This window comes from Rattus norvegicus, chromosome 17 (assembly GCF_021556685.1).
Source record: "Rattus norvegicus strain SHRSP/BbbUtx chromosome 17, alternate assembly SHRSP_T2T, whole genome shotgun sequence".
In the NCBI taxonomy this organism is placed as follows: domain Eukaryota; kingdom Metazoa; phylum Chordata; class Mammalia; order Rodentia; family Muridae; genus Rattus; species Rattus norvegicus.
This window is the reverse complement of record NC_141550.1, coordinates 29,447,136-29,463,755: the sequence shown is the minus strand read 5'-3', so window position 1 is coordinate 29,463,755 and position 16,620 is coordinate 29,447,136. Positions and strand designations below refer to the sequence as shown.

Below are 16,620 nucleotides of genomic sequence, written 5' to 3'. Positions count from 1 at the left end.
TAGGTCCAGGCATGGTGGAAATGGTAATCTCAGGATGGAATCCTACGCAGATAAATTCGTTTTGTTTACAAAGACAGGAAGATCTTTGAGTTATTTGGTATGTTTAAAAATGTAGTTGCTGGCTCTTCTTAAGAATAAGTGCAAATGCCATAAAATACTAATTTGAGGGATAATCAAAAGGAAATCTGGGTAAACAACTGAACTGGTATGCAATTAAAAGACTAGGCTTTGGTCTGAAAGAACTAAGCTATCGATACAGCTATCTGGAGAGCCAGCTTGTGCAGAAAACAGAGTTGTCAGTTTGTACCAATGATCAACTTCAAGCCATTCTTTTACCTCTCAAGCACCTCTTCCTCAGAAACCCCTCTCCAAGCTGAATCTGATCAGTTTGGACTGAGTACTTGGGTATGTTCTGCCACCCCAGGCCTGTGTGACAGGGTGGTGGTCATCTCAGGCTAGCTTTTGTATGGGCCCTATGGTGCAGGTCTGGTGGTCCTCTTGGGCTAGCTTCTCACCCAGCTTGCCTGAGTGATCCCATGTATCTGTCTCAGGCTCACACCTACAGGGATCTCAAGGTCCCAGGTAAGATTTTTTAGAATTCGGCTTGGGAGTCCATCTGAGCCTGCACTGCACAAGACTGGTGGTCATCTCAGGCTAACTCATGGTCTGGGTACCCTGGCACCAGACTGGTGGTGATCTCAGGCTTACTTTTTTCAGGAAATGTTAGGCTACTAATCATTCAGATGTTCGAAGGACAAAACACTAAGTGTAAACATAGCCTTTCGCTTTTCCGCCACCTACTGATGCAACTGGTTTGCTGTATATGGCTTTTACTGTGTTTAGGTATGAGCCTTGAATTCCTATTCTTTCCAGGACTTTTATCATGAAAAGCTGTTGAATTTTGTCAAATGCTTTCTCACCATCTAATGATGTAGATTTGTTCTTTCAGTTTGTTTATATAATGGATTACATTGACGGTTTTCCGTATATGAAACCATCCCTGCATGCCTGGGATGAAGCCTACTTGATTACGGTGAATGATTTTTTTGATGCGCTCTTGGATTCGGTTTGCTGAATTTTATTGAGTATTTTTGTGTCGATAGTCATAAGGGAAATTGGTGTGAAGTTCTCTTTCTTTGTTGGGTCTTTGTGTGGTTTAGGTAAAAGAGTAATTGTGGCTTCATAGAAGGAATTCGGTAGTGCTCCATCTGTTTCAATTTTGTGGAATAGTTTGGATAGTATTGGTATGAGGTCTCCTATGAAGGTCTGATAGAATTCTGCACTGAACCCGTCTGGACCTGGGCTCTTTTTGGTTGGGAGACCTTTAATGACTGCTTCTATTTCCTTAGGAGTTATGGGGTTGTTTAAATGGTTTATCTGTTCCTGATTTAACTTCGGTACCTGGTATCTGTCTAGGAAATTGGACATTTCCTGCAGATTTTCAAGTTTTGTTGAATATAGGCTTTTGTAGTAGGATCTGTTCATTTTTTGAATTTCCTCTGATCTGTAGTTATGTCTCCCTTTTCATTTCTGATTTTGCTAATTTGGACACACTCTCTGTGTCCTCTCATGAGTCTGGCTAAGGGTTTATCTATCTTATTGATTTTCTCAAGGAACCAACTTTTGGTTATGTTGATTCTTTGTATGGTCCTTTTTGTTTCTACTTGGTTGATTTCAGCTCTGAGTTTGATTATTTCCTGCCTTCTACTCCTCCTGGGTGGATTTGCTTCTTTTGTTCTAGAGCTTTTAGGTGTTCTGTCAAGCTGCTGATATATGCTTTCTCCTGTTTCTTTCTGCAGGCACTTGGAGCTATGAGTTTTCCTCTTAGCACGGCTTTCATTGTGTCCCATAAGTGTGGGTATGTTGTACCTTCATTTTCATTAAATTCTAAGAAGTCTTTAATTTCTTTCTTTATTTCTTCTTTGACCAGGTTATCATTGAGTAGAGCATTGTTCAACTTCCATGTATATGTGGGGATTCTTCCCTCATTTTTGTTGAAGACCAGCTTTAGCCCATGGTGGTCTGATAGAACGCATGGGAATATTTCTATCTTTCTGTATCTATTGAGGCCTGTTTTATGACCAATTATATGGTCAATTTTGAAGAAAGTACCATGAAGTGGCGAGAAGAAGGTATATCCTTTTCTTTTAGGGTAGAATATTCTATAAATACCTGTTAAGTCCATTTGGTTCATGACTTCTCTTAGTCTGTCTATGTCTCTGTTTAATTTCTGTTACCATGATCTGTCCATTGATGGGAGTGGGGTGTTGAAGTCTCCTACTATTATTGTGTCAGGTACAATGTGTGCTTTGAGCTCTAGTAAGGTTTCTTTTATGTATGTAAGTGCCCTTGTATCTGGAACATAGATATTTAGGATTGAGAGTTCATCTTGGTGGATTTCCCCTTTGATGAGTATGAAGTGTCCTTCTTTATCTTTTTTGATGACTTTTCGTTGAAAATTGATTTTATTCGATATTAGAATGGCTACTCCAGCTTCCCTCTTCAAAACATTTGCTTGGAAAGTTGTTTTCCAGCCTTTCCCTCTGAGGTAGTGTCTGTCTTTGTCTCTGAGGTGTGTTTCCTGTAGGCAGCAGAATGCAGGGTCCTCATTGAGTATCCAGTTTGTTAATCTATGTCATTTTATTGGGGAGTTGAGGCCATTGATGTTGAGAGACATTAAGGAATCGTGATTATTGCTTCCTGTTATATTCATATTTGGATGTGAGATTATGTTTGTGTGATTTTCTTCTCTTTGTTTTGTTGCCAAGAGAATTAGTTTCTTGCTTTTTCTAGGGTGTAGCTTGCCTCCTTATGTTGGGCTTTACCATTTACTATCCTTTGTAGGGCTGGATTTGTAGAAAGATATTGTATAAATTTGGTTTTGTCATGGAATATCTTGGTTTCTCCATCTATGTTAATTGAGAGTTTGGCTCGATACAGAAACCTGGGTTGTCATGTGTGTTCTCTTAGGGGCTGTATGACATCTGTCCAGGATCTTCTGGCTTTCATAGTCTTTGGTGAGAAGTCTGATGTGATTCTGATAGGTCTGCCTTTATTTGTTACTTGACCCTTTTCCCTTACTGCTTTTCATATTCTTTCTTTGTTTTGTGCATTTGGTGTTTTGACTATTATGTGACGGGAGGAGTTTCTTTTCTGGTCCAATCTATTTGGAGTTCTGTAGGCTTCTTGTATGTTTATGGGCATCTCTTTCTTTAGGTTAGGGAAGTTTTCTTCTATGATTTTTTTTTGAAGATATTTACTGGTCCTTTGAGCTGGGAGTCTTCACTCTCTTCTATACCTATTATCCTTAGGTTTGATCTTCTCATTGAGTCCTGGATTTCCTGTATATTTTGGACCAGTAGCTTTTTCCATTTTACTTTATCTTTAACAGTTGTGTCGATGATTTCTATGGAATCTTCTGCTCCTGAGATTCTCTTTTCTATCTCTTGTATTCTGTTGGTGATGCTTGTATCTATGTCTCCTTGCTCTTCCTTTGGTTTTCTATGTCCAGGGTTGTCTCCCTTTGTGCTTTCTTTATTGCTTCTATTTCCATTTTTAATTCCTTCACCTGTTTGACTGTTTTCCTGGAATTCTTTCAGGGATTTTTGTGATTCCTCTCTATAGGCTTCTACTTGTTTATTTATGTTTTCCTGCATTTCTCTAGGGGAGTTCTTTATGTCTTTCTTTAAGTTCTCCATCATCATGATCAAATGTGATTTTAAATCTAGATCTTGCTTTTCTGGTGTGTTTGAATATTCAGTGTTTGCTTTGGTGGGAGAATTGGGCTCCAATGATGCCATGTAGTCTTGGTTTCTGTTGCTTGGGTTCCTGTGCTTGCCCCTCACCATCAGGTTGTCTCTGGTGTTATCTTGCTCTGCTATTTTTGACAGTGACTAGATCATCCTATAGGCCTGTGTGTCAGGAGTGCTATAGACCTGTTTTCCTGTTTTCTTTCAGCCAGTTATGGGAACAGAGTGTTCTGCTTTCGAACATGTAGTCTTTCCTGTCTACCGGTCTTTAACTGTTTCTGTGGGTCTGTGTCCTGAGTCCACCAGGCTGGTCACTTGAAGCAGAAAAGTTGGTCTTAACTGTGGTCCTGCAGCTGAAGTGGCCCCTGGGGGGCTCTTTTGAGCTCTCAGTGAGTGCGGCTACCTGGAGGGCCTGTGCTGCCTTTTCCCAGGGGTCGGTGGGCCTGGGTCCCAGATGGCATTAGGTGTTTTCCTTTGGAGTCAGAAATGTGGGCAGAGTGTAGTCTCTTCCATCTTCCCAGACATGTCTGCCCCTCTGAAGGTTTAGCTCTCCCTCCCACGGGATTTGGGTACAGGAGGCCTTTGATCGGGTCCCTTCAGATCTGGGCAGTGTCTAGACTGCAGGGGAAATATCATCCTGAGTGAGCTAACCCAATCACAGAAAAACACACATGGCATGCACTCATTGATAAGTGGAGATTAGCCCATATGCTTGAATTACCCTACATGCACAGAACATATGAAACTCAAGAAGGCTGACCAAAATGTGAATGCTTCACTCCTTCTTTAAAAGAGGAACAAGAATACCCTTGGGAGGGAATAGGGAGGCAAATTTAAAACGGAGGCAGAAGGCATACCCATTCAGAGCCTGCCCTACATGTCACCCATACATATACAGCCACCCAATGAGACAAGATGGATGAAGCAAAGAATAGCAGGCCGACAGGAGCCGAATGTAGATCGCTCCTGAGAGACACATCCAGAATACAGCAAATACATAGGCGAATGCCAGCAGCAAATCACTGAACTGAGATTGGTACCCCTGTTGAAGGAATCAGAGAAAGGACTGGAAGAGCTTGAAGGGGCTCGAGACTCCATATGAACAACAATGCCAAGCAACCAGAGCTTCCAGGGACTAAGTCACTACCCAAAGGCTATACATGGACTGACCCTGGACTCCAACCTCAGAGGTAGTAATGAATATCCTAGTAAGATCACCAGTGGAAGGGGAAGCCAAGACTGAACTCCCAGTGAATGTGATTGTTTTGGGAAAGGTGGTAATGGTGGGAGGATAGGGATGGGAACACCCATACAGAAGGGGAGGGGTTAGGGGGATGTTAGCGGTGAAACGAGGAAGGGGAATAAGAATCGAAATGTAAATAAGAAATACTCAAGTTAATAAAGATGGAAAAAAAAAAGAAAGTTTGTGAGAGCCAAAGTTTTGGGAGATCAGTGTCTTCTGGACATGGCAAGGCTACTGCACTCATGACTTCACTGAATATGTGGCTACCTGCATAAGATCTGCACAAGGACAAGACAGTCAACATTCTAGTATAGATGAGGGATGGGCACACAAAAACCCATCCTTATCTGGAAAGTTATTGAAAGGTAATGTCTACTAAGAGAGAGAGAGTCATTTTTCTTCAGGAATGTGACCCTTGGTTGATTTCCCATGCTCCTGCAGATATATACTGCTCTATACCTGTACCTGAACATAGTGTATGTACTTATATCTATACAGACCTATATCTTACATATATGGACAGGACTAACTGGACTCATTGGGTTTTTTAAAAGTGACATTAATTTTGGAGAAGGGCATTATGGGAAGGAAGCTCCAGGAATTTTATTAAAATATGCTGTACACATAAATTTCTCAAAGAATAAATGAAGATATTATATAATTTATTACTTTTCTATATACTAAAAAATTAACCTACAAGAGAAAATATATGGAAATAATCTCATTTACAAAGCCTAGAAACAACAACAACAAAACCCAAAATGCAGAATCCCTACAATGAACATTGTAAAGCATCAAAGGTCTTGGAGAGTACATTGAGCGATGGGAAAAGATCAGCAGAATCAATTTTGTGAAAATGACTCTGTTGTCTAAAGTGATCTATATACTCAATGAAACCCTGTGAGACACACACACACACACACACACACACACACACACACAAACACACACACACACACACAAATATATACACAAAGCAGTCCTAAAATTTATGCAAAAACACAAAAGATGTTAGATAGTCAATAGTTGAACGAAAACAGTGAAGCTGAAATTATCAAAACACCGGATTTCAATTTATATTATAGAGGCAAAGTAAGAATAATTTTAAAATTAAACAAATGAAATGTGCTTAAAATGTTCAAAGAAATGTGGCTAACCACCAAAAAAACAAACAATCCAATCTAAAAATGGTGTATAGAACTAAACAGAGAATTCACGACAGAGCAATCTCGAATAGATGAGAAGCACTTAAAGAAATGTTCAAAGTCTTCAGTGATCCAGGAAATGCAAACCAAAACAACCATGAGATTCCACCTTATACCCATCAGAATGCTAAGATCAAAAACTCAGGTGACAGCACATGTTGATGAGGGTGTGGAGAAAAAGGAACACTATTGCATTGTTGGTGGGATTGCAGACTGGTGCAACCACTCTGGAAATCAATCTGGAGGTTCCTCAGAAAATTGGAAATAGATCTACCTGAACACCCAGCTACACAACTCTTGGTTATATACCCAAAAGATGCCCTACCATGCCACAGGACCAGGTGTTCCACTATCACCAGAACAGAAGCTGGAAACAACCCAAATGTCCCACAACGGAAGAATGGATACAGAAAATGTGGTTCATTTACCCAATGGACTACTACTCAGCTATTAAGAAGGAGGACATCCTGAGTTTTGCAGGCAAATAGATGGAAAATATCACCCTGAATGAGGTAACTCAGACCCAAAAGGACTTGCATGGTATGTACTCACTAATAAGTGGATATTAGAAAAAAAAAAGGTACAGAATACCCACAATACCATCCACAGAACTCATGAAGGTTAACAAGTCGAAGGACACAAGTGAGATGTCTTAGTTCCACTTGGGAGGGAGAAGAAAGCAATCACAGGGGGCAGGGGGAGATACCAGAGTGGGAAAGGGGACAGAGAGGGAAAAAGGGTAACAGAACCAGGTATTGGGGGAAACAGGACTGAAGTCCTGAGGGCCAGCACAAGAGTGGAAACAGGCAGCCTTGGAGATAGGAGGTAGGTGGGTGTGCTCTCTAGAATGTACCAGAGACCTGGGAGGTGAGAGACTCTCAGGACTCAAAGGCCTCCAGGGACTAAGCGAAAGGGAACTTGTAGAGTCCACCTCAAGCAGAAAGACAGGGCATCAAGTGAAAGAATGGGATTGCTGTCCCACAGTCAAAAACTGGCCCAGAATTTTCCCATCTAAAAGAACTTCAGGGACAGAAATGGAGAAGAGATTGGGGGAAAAGAGGACCAGTGACAGGCCCAAATTGGGATCCACCTCAAGGGGAGGCCTCAAGGCCTGACACTATTACTGCTGCTATGGTGTGCTTACAAGTAGGAGCGTAGCATGACTGTCCTCCGAGAGGCCTAACAAGCAGCTGAAAGAGTCAGATATAGTTTTAATACCCAAGCTGGGGACCCCTGTGGCTGAGTTAGGGAAAAGCTGGAAGAAGTGGAGGAGGAGGATGGCCCCATAGGAAGACCAGCAGACTCAATTAACCTGGATCCCCGAGATCTCTCAGACACTGAGCCACCAGCAGGGCAGCACACACCAGCTGATAGGAGGCCTCTGACACATATACAGCAGAGGACTGCTCTTCTGGCCTCAGTGAGAGAAGATGCACCTAACCCTTGAGAGACTTGAGGCTCCAGGGAGTAGAGAGGTGTGGTGGGATAGGAGTCAGGGTATAGGGGCATCCTCTTGAAGCCAGGGGTAAGAGGAGGAGGTCTGAGATGAGGAACAGTCAGAGGGTAGACTGGGAGGGAGATAAAGACTGGACTATAAAAAAAAATAAAGAATTTTTTAAAATGACTGAAAATGTCATAATAATGCTTCCTTACTTCCCCTAATAAATTATCATACTAGAGAGAGAGAGAGAGAGACAGAGAGAGACAGAGAGAGAGAGAGAGAGAGAGACAGAGAGAGACAGAGAGAGACAGAGAGAGACAGAGAGAGACAGAGAGGGGGGGAGGAATGTGGTACTGCCACAAAAAGACACATCAGCCAATGTTAAAAATAGATGGCTCAGAAATAAACTTACCCAGCCACAGACACATGATATTCAAATGTGACAAAAACATGCATCAGAGAAAAGACAAGTCTCTTAAACCAATGGAAAAAGAAAGTATCCCCATATCAAACAATGAAACTTGATCCCTATTCCTCACCTTGAAGCTAAAAACAGCCCAGAGACCATAATGTAAAGCCCAGAACTCTGAAGCCACTAGAAGAAAACACTTCAAGACTAGGGAGATGCAGACATTGACCTGCTGAAGGAATCAAGCAGCTCAAGAAATAGCAAGAATCGACATATGGAATTATTTCAAAATAAATAGCTGGTGGACAGTAAAGGAAACTATTTCAAGAGTGAAACTATAGCCGATAGAATGGGTGAAATATCTTCTAACTATTTAACCAACAGGGTAATAGTATCCAGAATATAAAAATAATCCAGAAATTAATCACCAAAAGCTAATATTCTCCAAAAATGGGTGAATGAACTTAATATTTCTCAAAAGCAGAACAAATGGCAAATAAAAACATATGCAATACCTTTAGCTGTCACAATATTGAGATTTCTTATCACTCTATTCATAATGACAGATCATCAAGAAAATAAAGCTAACCCATGCTGGCAAAGATGCAGAAACATAAGTTAGTAGAGCCACTGTAAAAATAATAATAAAATAACAGCTATAGAGGGTCCTCAAGAACTAAGAAGAGAACTACCATATAATAGTAGTTGTGTCACCTTTGAGTTACATAAACTAAGGAAGCCGAGTGAGACGTTCATCAAGATATCAGCACACTGAGTTTTATTGTGGCACTATTCACAATAACTAAATTATGGAATAGGCCTGTATGTCCATTAGGAAATGAACAGATAAAGAAAATGTGGTAGATGTGCATTCTGTAGTAATTCAGGAAAAGAATAGGATGGCATTTTTAGGAAAATTGATGAAATCTGAGATCACATTGGGTAATATGTCACACTCAGAGAGAATAACTTCACTTTTTTTAAATCTCATATGCAGAACCTAGATATAAAATAAAAATTCATGAAAGCAGAACAGGTAGACTGGGGCCACTAGTAAGCAAACAGGAAAGACATGATGGCAGTGGGGTAAGGGCCAATATGATTGCAATATATTGTTTACATATCTCAAAATAAAGTGAAGCACATTATTTATACAATTAATATATGTTAAAGTTCTTTAAAATATGGCAATAAAGAAAACAAAACTTACTAACCGAATGAGAATGCATTTAATGGAAGTTTCTATGCAGTTATCTGAGAAAGCCCTACTCAGAATAAAGAGAAAATTTTAATAATGATAAAAGAACTCATCAGGAATAGACAACAATTCTAAGTATGGATGCACTTCAAACACAGTTGAAAATTTTTAAGTCAGAAGTTGAGAAAATTAATTATTCAAATTCATAATCACAGTGGATTAACATCTTCCATAGTTAGTACAGCCACTGAAAAACAATAAAAAGCAACAGGGGAGTTTTTCCTGAAGGCAAAAGGGGAAAAAATTCTATAATATATATAAAAATATGTACATATTGATGTTTAGATAGTTGGCATAGTGACACATGGAGAATACTGAACCCCAAATCAACAATCTATGACACCTTTAACTGCCATTGAGACAGCCACAAAAAGTATCTAGACCAGTAAGTGAGTCATTCAATTATTTGAAATCAGAGGATTGAAATCATACAGAATGTAATCTCTGGCTAAGATAGATTTAGGAAAGAAAAACATATATGCCTCATATACTTCTAGATAATACACAGAGGAGAAAGAGATAACACGTATTAGATTATTTTGAACAGCTAACCCTGAAAGGAGGTCATCAAAATGTATGGGATATGGCCAATGCAACAGAAGCAGGGTACTTAAAGATTTGATTGTGTAGGGCCAGAGAAATGTTCCACAGCTAAGAGCATGTAAAGCTCGTGCAGAAGGCCTGGCTTCAATTCCCAGCACCCATATGCTGAGTCAAAGTGTCTGTAATTCCAGTTCAATGGAATCTGATATCTCTTCTGACTTCTGAAGGCTTCTGCACACACACACACACACACACACACACACACACACACACACACACACACACACACTAAGGCTGTCACCAATCATTTAAAGTCTGTAAAACATGATGTAAATTTCCAAATAGAAAATTTGAGATAAGAATTGAAATTGTAAAGAACATGAAGTTCTTGTGCTTACAAGCCCAAGGGAAACATGGAATGTTAGACACACAGAATTGTCTCTTCAAAGGAAGATGTATACCTGCTTTCCACCTGGAAAGCTGGGAAGAGATGTTGTTTATAGCCTTGTAATCTGTGTTATCTGGAGGACCAGGCTAAACTTGAATCCAACAGATTACTATGTTTGTTTATCCCAGACTCTTGCTCCCTAGACCTTTATCTTGAGCATTGTTTCTCAGACAATAGAAGCCATCCTTAAAGGAGATGTCACTTGTACTTTACAACAGCCTGGGCTACTTCCCTGCTATCTCTAAGGCCAGGCCAACTCTGACTCTCTCTGGCTCTCGTATTTGTTTCAGGCATTGTTCCTAGACCATTATCTTGAATATTGTTTCTGACTCAACCTAACTGATCTTTATGGAAGACGCCATGTATGCTTTGTAAAGAGTTTCAATGTTAGTATCTTAAGTCTTGTTGTTAATGTTATTGAGTTAATTACCATCAAGAAACTTTTTCCCCAAATTGTACTGTGCTGAACTATACTTATAATAAAGTGCTCCATCAGACTCTATGAATTTGAAAAAACCTGGCTAACTAAGTCTTCTTGAACCTAATTTACCTTCTTGCCTCTTATGTTGCTGGTGCTGGTGTTTCCTGAGACCCCCACATGAAATGTGTTGTGATTAAAGGTGAAATGTCACCCATAGGCTCATATGTTTGAAACCTTGGTTCAGTTGTCCAAGAAAGATGCGTATCTTTCAAGAGCTGGAACCTTTCTGGATGAAGTACATCCCTTTGAGTTTTTATAGCCTGATCCTAATTAGCTTCCAGATTGCTAATACAATGAGATGAAGCACCTCAGGCTCCTGCCACTATGCCTTCCAAGATGGACACTATTCCTCTAGAACTAAGAGAAAGAAAACTAAAATAAATCAAGATGGGGGGGAAATTGTAAAAATTAGAACAGAACTTCAAGAAGTAGAAAGCAAACATGCTACAAAATATATTGTTTATGGGGGGAGGGGGATATTAAAGCCTCTAGCTGTCCACTGTGAGGACCTACAAAATCAAGGCAGTGTGGAGGGGAAATGGTGCATATCCACAGTCAAAACTCTGGTGGCATACTGGTAATTTTGTAGATGTAGTTTCTCCTCAGGTAGGACTGCCAGCTGAATGTATTGGGCAGCCTGTAAGACCAGAAGGAGTGAGGAATTGGAGCAAACATACAAGACAAGATTCAGAAGAGGAGGTGTCTTTGGGGACATGATATTGCCTGCAACTGCATACAAAAAATGCCCAGGCTCTCTGGAAGAAAAGAAAGGAGGCCAGTCTAGAGGTCACACTAGACTAGAGGCCATCATTGGAAGGGTGCAGAGATACCAGCTCCAACACAAGCAGTTGAGTAACCCTCTCCATGGTGCCTTTGCTTCCTCACACTGTGCCTGGCACATTCCTCTCTCTGCAGCTATTTTCAGAAGGAATAGAGATGCACACAGCCCAAGGAAGAGTGAAAATAATAGATCAAAGCTGATCTTTTGGAGGAATAAACCAGTGTGCCTGAGAGTAGGACTGTGTAAGCTTAGATTTTTCAAACCCTACTTTCATAAGGATTCTCAAATACTTCCACCATCCTCCTAATCCACCATCCAAAGGTAGGGGAGAAAAGATGATAAACAAGATAAGTGGATGTGGACATGTTTAGTAGTTCTTTGGAGGTGATTCCAATCTCTGTTTGTCAGCACATGGGCAGTCCAGTTCAATAGAGCCAGGTTACTAATAATCCAGTTCAAAAATGTCAACAGCGGCAGGATACAGCAGAAACCACCAGGCCTCCGCTGAATCAGTGGGAGCAGCCAGGGCCAGCTAGAATGCCAGGAGCTCTCTGCCATGCCTTTCTTAACTAAGTGAAGATCAGCGACAATGTAAGACCCATGAGGCATTGCACAGCTAGCTGTGAAGCACCCCCTCACTGTCCATTTGTTGAGTCCTACTTGTACTCTCTCCAAACATCGAGTGTCTTCTCACAGGTTTTGCTTCAACAAAACATCATGTAAATCTCCTTCAACAAAACATCACATGAGTCTGCATCATATGACCCAATCAGAAATTTCCACCTTAGGACTTTCTGGTGCATGGAGAGACAGGAAAGAGACCAAGGTGTAGTTTGGTGACCCCAGAGAAATGGAAGAGATATGACATGTAGAATAGCCTGGTAGAGGAGCCTGCTGCTAGAGTCCATTCCACTGACACAACAGTTCTTTCTTAGGGGTGAGGTTAGCAGACATAGACAGTCCCATATTGATATCCCTGTTGGATTCTTTGTATGAGATGTTTAGAATAAGTTTAATTTCCTGTTATTGTCATATCTGCTGTGGTAGTATAAGGGGTAAATGGATTAATCAAGGTTCTTTAGAGAAATAGAACCTGTATAATTCATATATATGTGTATATATATATATATATATATATATATATATATATATATTGTACATATATGTTAGAGGGGCCAACATGATTGTGTCTGGGTAGTTCAACAATGAATACTTTCAAACTGGACAGGCTGAGAACTGGCAGTTTTTTTGGTATATGATGCTGGGTGGCTCAGAGGTCCCAGTCTAGCACTTCAAGATTCCTGGGGATCCACTGGTGCTTCTTTGATCACCTTACAGAAGAGAGATTCTGAAGAAATCATAGAAGAGCAGAACAGATGAACTTACCAGGGATACACAAGGAAATCAAAGCAAACTACAGATCTCTTTGTATCTGGGCCACCTTCTCAATGAGACTTCCATTTAAACAAACCTAATAAATTCTCTTATAGATGTTCCCAGAAGTTTGCCTCTCAGTTAATTCCAGATCTTGGCAAGTTGACAACCATTGTTAACCATCACAGTGAGTTAGAGGATAATATCTGTGGGACTTTGGCCTATCCTTGATGTAGGGAAGAAGATCCAAAGGTAATGTGATGGTTCTGTGATGGGTTTCATGGTCAATCAGGTAATGTATACAGTGCTCTGAGAATTTAATGGGCCTGACATCAGAAATCCTTCAGCCCTCAAGCCTAGAGACATGGGTCCAGACCAGCACTATGAAGGCAGGGCATGAGGTGCATAGGTAAACCTGATAACCCTGTGAAAAACAGGAACAAGAAGACAGAACCAGTTGGACTGACAACCTCTATCCTGATTTGTTCCCCTAATGTTCTAACATAATTTAATTTGATGTGCATATTGATTTTTAACATGTTTCACATGAAACATAAAAACATAATTTTTAAAAATAACTTTTTTCTTTTGGGAAAAAGCTAATAGAATGTATAAATTATGGCAAAATAAGCAACAAAAGAATGCAGAAGTTATCAGGAAGAAGGGAGCATTGTGGGTAATTTTACAGGCAACAGATTGAAAAATAGAAATGGAATGAGAAATTTTTAGAAAGCATAATTTACCAAAATGAACACAGCCTGCAGTAGAAAATCTAAATCATCACGCATGTATTAAGGACATTTAAACTGTCATTTAACTCTACCCCAAGTAAAATTCAGTGCCCAGATCCTTTGCTGATGTGGCTTCCAAATGGTCAAGAAGGAAATGAATTACTGAACATATGCAAACTCACCCAGAGGCTGAAAAGGAGGAACCATTTCTCAGTTCATGTAATGAGGAAAATTACCCTCCATTCCAATGTTAACAACAAAAACAAAGCCTTATAAGTCAACCTCTTTCACAATATAAAGGGGGAATATAAAACATTACTAGTCAAATCTAGGAGCTAGCAAGAATGATAATGAAGCAAGAATGAATTGGATTTATTCTACCAATATCAGGTTGATTTGGTGATCCAAAATGAGTCAATATAATTCACCACAATAAGACAATAAAGGAAAAGCATATATTTGTCTAAAGAAATGCAAAAAAAATCTGATAAAATTTAATGGTCATCCATCACACAAAAGAAAGCTCTTAGAGTAAATATTTTTAGCTAGGATTACTATTGCTGTGATCAAAACTAGTGACAAGGCAACTTGCGGAGGAAAGAATTTATTTCACTTACAGTTCCACAAATAGTTCCCTATCAAAACTTGAGAAGTCAGTGTCTTAGGGCTCTATTGCTGTGAAGAGAGACCATGACCATGGTAACTCTTATAAATAAGACATTAAATTGGGGCTGGCTTAGTTTCAGAGGTTTAATGCATTATCATCATGGTGAGAAGCATGACACCATGCAAGCAGACATCGTGCTAGAGAAAGAGCTGAGAGTTCTACATCTTGATGCACAGGCAGCAAGAAGTGAGTTGGCTTGAACGTCTGAGACTTTGAATCTCATCCTCTAGTTATACACCTCTTCCAACAAAGCCACACCTATTCAAAGACTACGATTCCTAATAGTGCCACTCACTGTGGGAACATGGGGGCCATTTTCTTTCAGACCACCACATTCCATACCCTGGCCCACATAGACTTGTAGCCCAATTCTAAATGCAAAACTGCATTCAGTCCAATTCAAAGGTCCTCATAGTCTATCATAATCTCAAACCCTGTTTAAAAGTTCAAAGTTTCTTCTGAGATTCATTCAATCTCTTAACTGTAATCCCCTATAAAATCAAAATTAAAAGGCACATCACATATTTCCAATATATTATGGAACGTAATATACATTGCTATTCCAATTTGGAGTAGACCATAGGGAGAAAATGCTGGATGAAAACAAGACCTAAAACCAGCTGGATAAATCTCAAACTCCGCATTTCCATGCCCGATGTCTAAATGCTTTAGGTCTTCAATTCCTTTCAGCACTGTTGACTGCAACACATTTTGTTTGTTTGTTTGTTTGTTTGTTTCTGTTCTGGTGAATTCACTCCCAGTTAGCAGTGCTCCTTGGCAGGTTTCCATGGCTCTAGTACCTCCATCATTTTGGAGTCTCCAAGACAATTCAGGGTCCTTCTTTATAGCTTCACACAATGGCTTCTCTAGGCTTCCATGCAGAGATACCCCTTAACCCATGCCTGACTTCAACAGCTTTCTTTAGTCATAGAGGGAGATTCCATAACCCTTACCCTCTACCCATGACTCTAAGGCCAGAACCACATGGACTAAAGCTGCCAAGTTCTGCTACTTGCTGGGTCTGGAACATGGCTTCATCCTTCAATTATAATTTTTATCAGCCTTCTGTCCTCCATGGTTCTTATCCTATCTAAGCTTAGCTGTTCTGGAACTTGCTTTGTAGACAAGGCTGACCTCAAACTCAGAGATCCACCAGCCACTGCATTCTGAGTGCTAGAATTAAAGTTGTGTACCAACCCACTCTGCTCTAAGCTTCTCTTTAATTCCTTTTCACAAGTTAGAAAGCTTATCTGAATGGGGCCTTTCCCTGAGGTCTCACTCTCTTTATTTCATTTACGATCAGGTTTTCCTTTAATCTGTTTATTCCCTTGAACACAGGATTTAGCTCCACTCAATCCTGGCATTCCCTTTCTCCTTGAACTATACACTTTGTATTCTTCCTTGCCCAGCTTGCTCCTTTGCATTATAAATCTTCATAAAAGTGAATACTAATAACAACATGACAGGACCAATACTAGGCTGTTTGGAAATTTCTCCTACTAGTAGGATTAATCCAAAACTTTTCAGTTTAGCCCCAGGTAGACTTCTTGGACAAGGGTAAAAAGCTGCCACATCCTTAGCCAAAATATCACAAACTATCACAGTGTGACCATATGAAGGCATTTTCCAAATTGAGGTTCTCTCCTCTCAGATAACTTTAACTTGTGTCAAGGTGACATAAAACTATCCAATACAGTGAGATTAGGAGGTCCTTATCTTCATGGAATTAGACAGAATTCCTCTAGAAATACTGATGAAATATTGAAAGCTTTTCCTTGCATTCATGAATCAAGGATGCTCATAAACATCGGTTCTATTTAATATTATATTTAAAAGTTGAAGAAACAAGGGGAAAAAAACAACAAAATCTGTACATGTTGGAAATAGAGAGAATTAAAGTCATCACTACTTACAAATGACATGATGGCTCTGCCCACTGCTGGGGAGATGGAACTTGGGTAGCTTGACTGTGTTTACCTTGTGCTGCTCAGAGGGTGGGAAAATGCAGTCTAAGGTGTAGGAGGCTGAAGCTGGAGTTCCTAAGCTCCAGGGCATCCAGTCACTGCTGGAAACCTGCACAGAGGAGTCAGGAATGAAGTGTGGGAGTTCACAGGCTGTGACAAGGCCAGGACCAGAGGTTCCTAAACTGCTGGACATAAAGGCACCTCTTGGTCACGCAGTTCAGAATAACTACAAGTCTGGGGCCAAGGGAATGGAGAACTTCAGCTTAGCTCATCAGTGAAAGTCCTTAGCTTGGCAGTGGCTGTCTAGGAGTGCAGAGGGGCCTTCT

General features: G+C 40.2%; 1 non-coding gene across 1 annotated transcript; it reads right to left on the bottom strand.

The window, feature by feature from the left end:
• Positions 1–719: 719 nt before the first annotated feature.
• Positions 720–850, bottom strand: LOC120097993 (small nucleolar RNA SNORA17). The gene has a single exon (XR_015642076.1). It is a non-coding gene; the product is annotated as a small nucleolar RNA SNORA17 (small nucleolar RNA).
• Between the last annotated feature and the right edge of the window lie 15,770 nt (positions 851–16,620).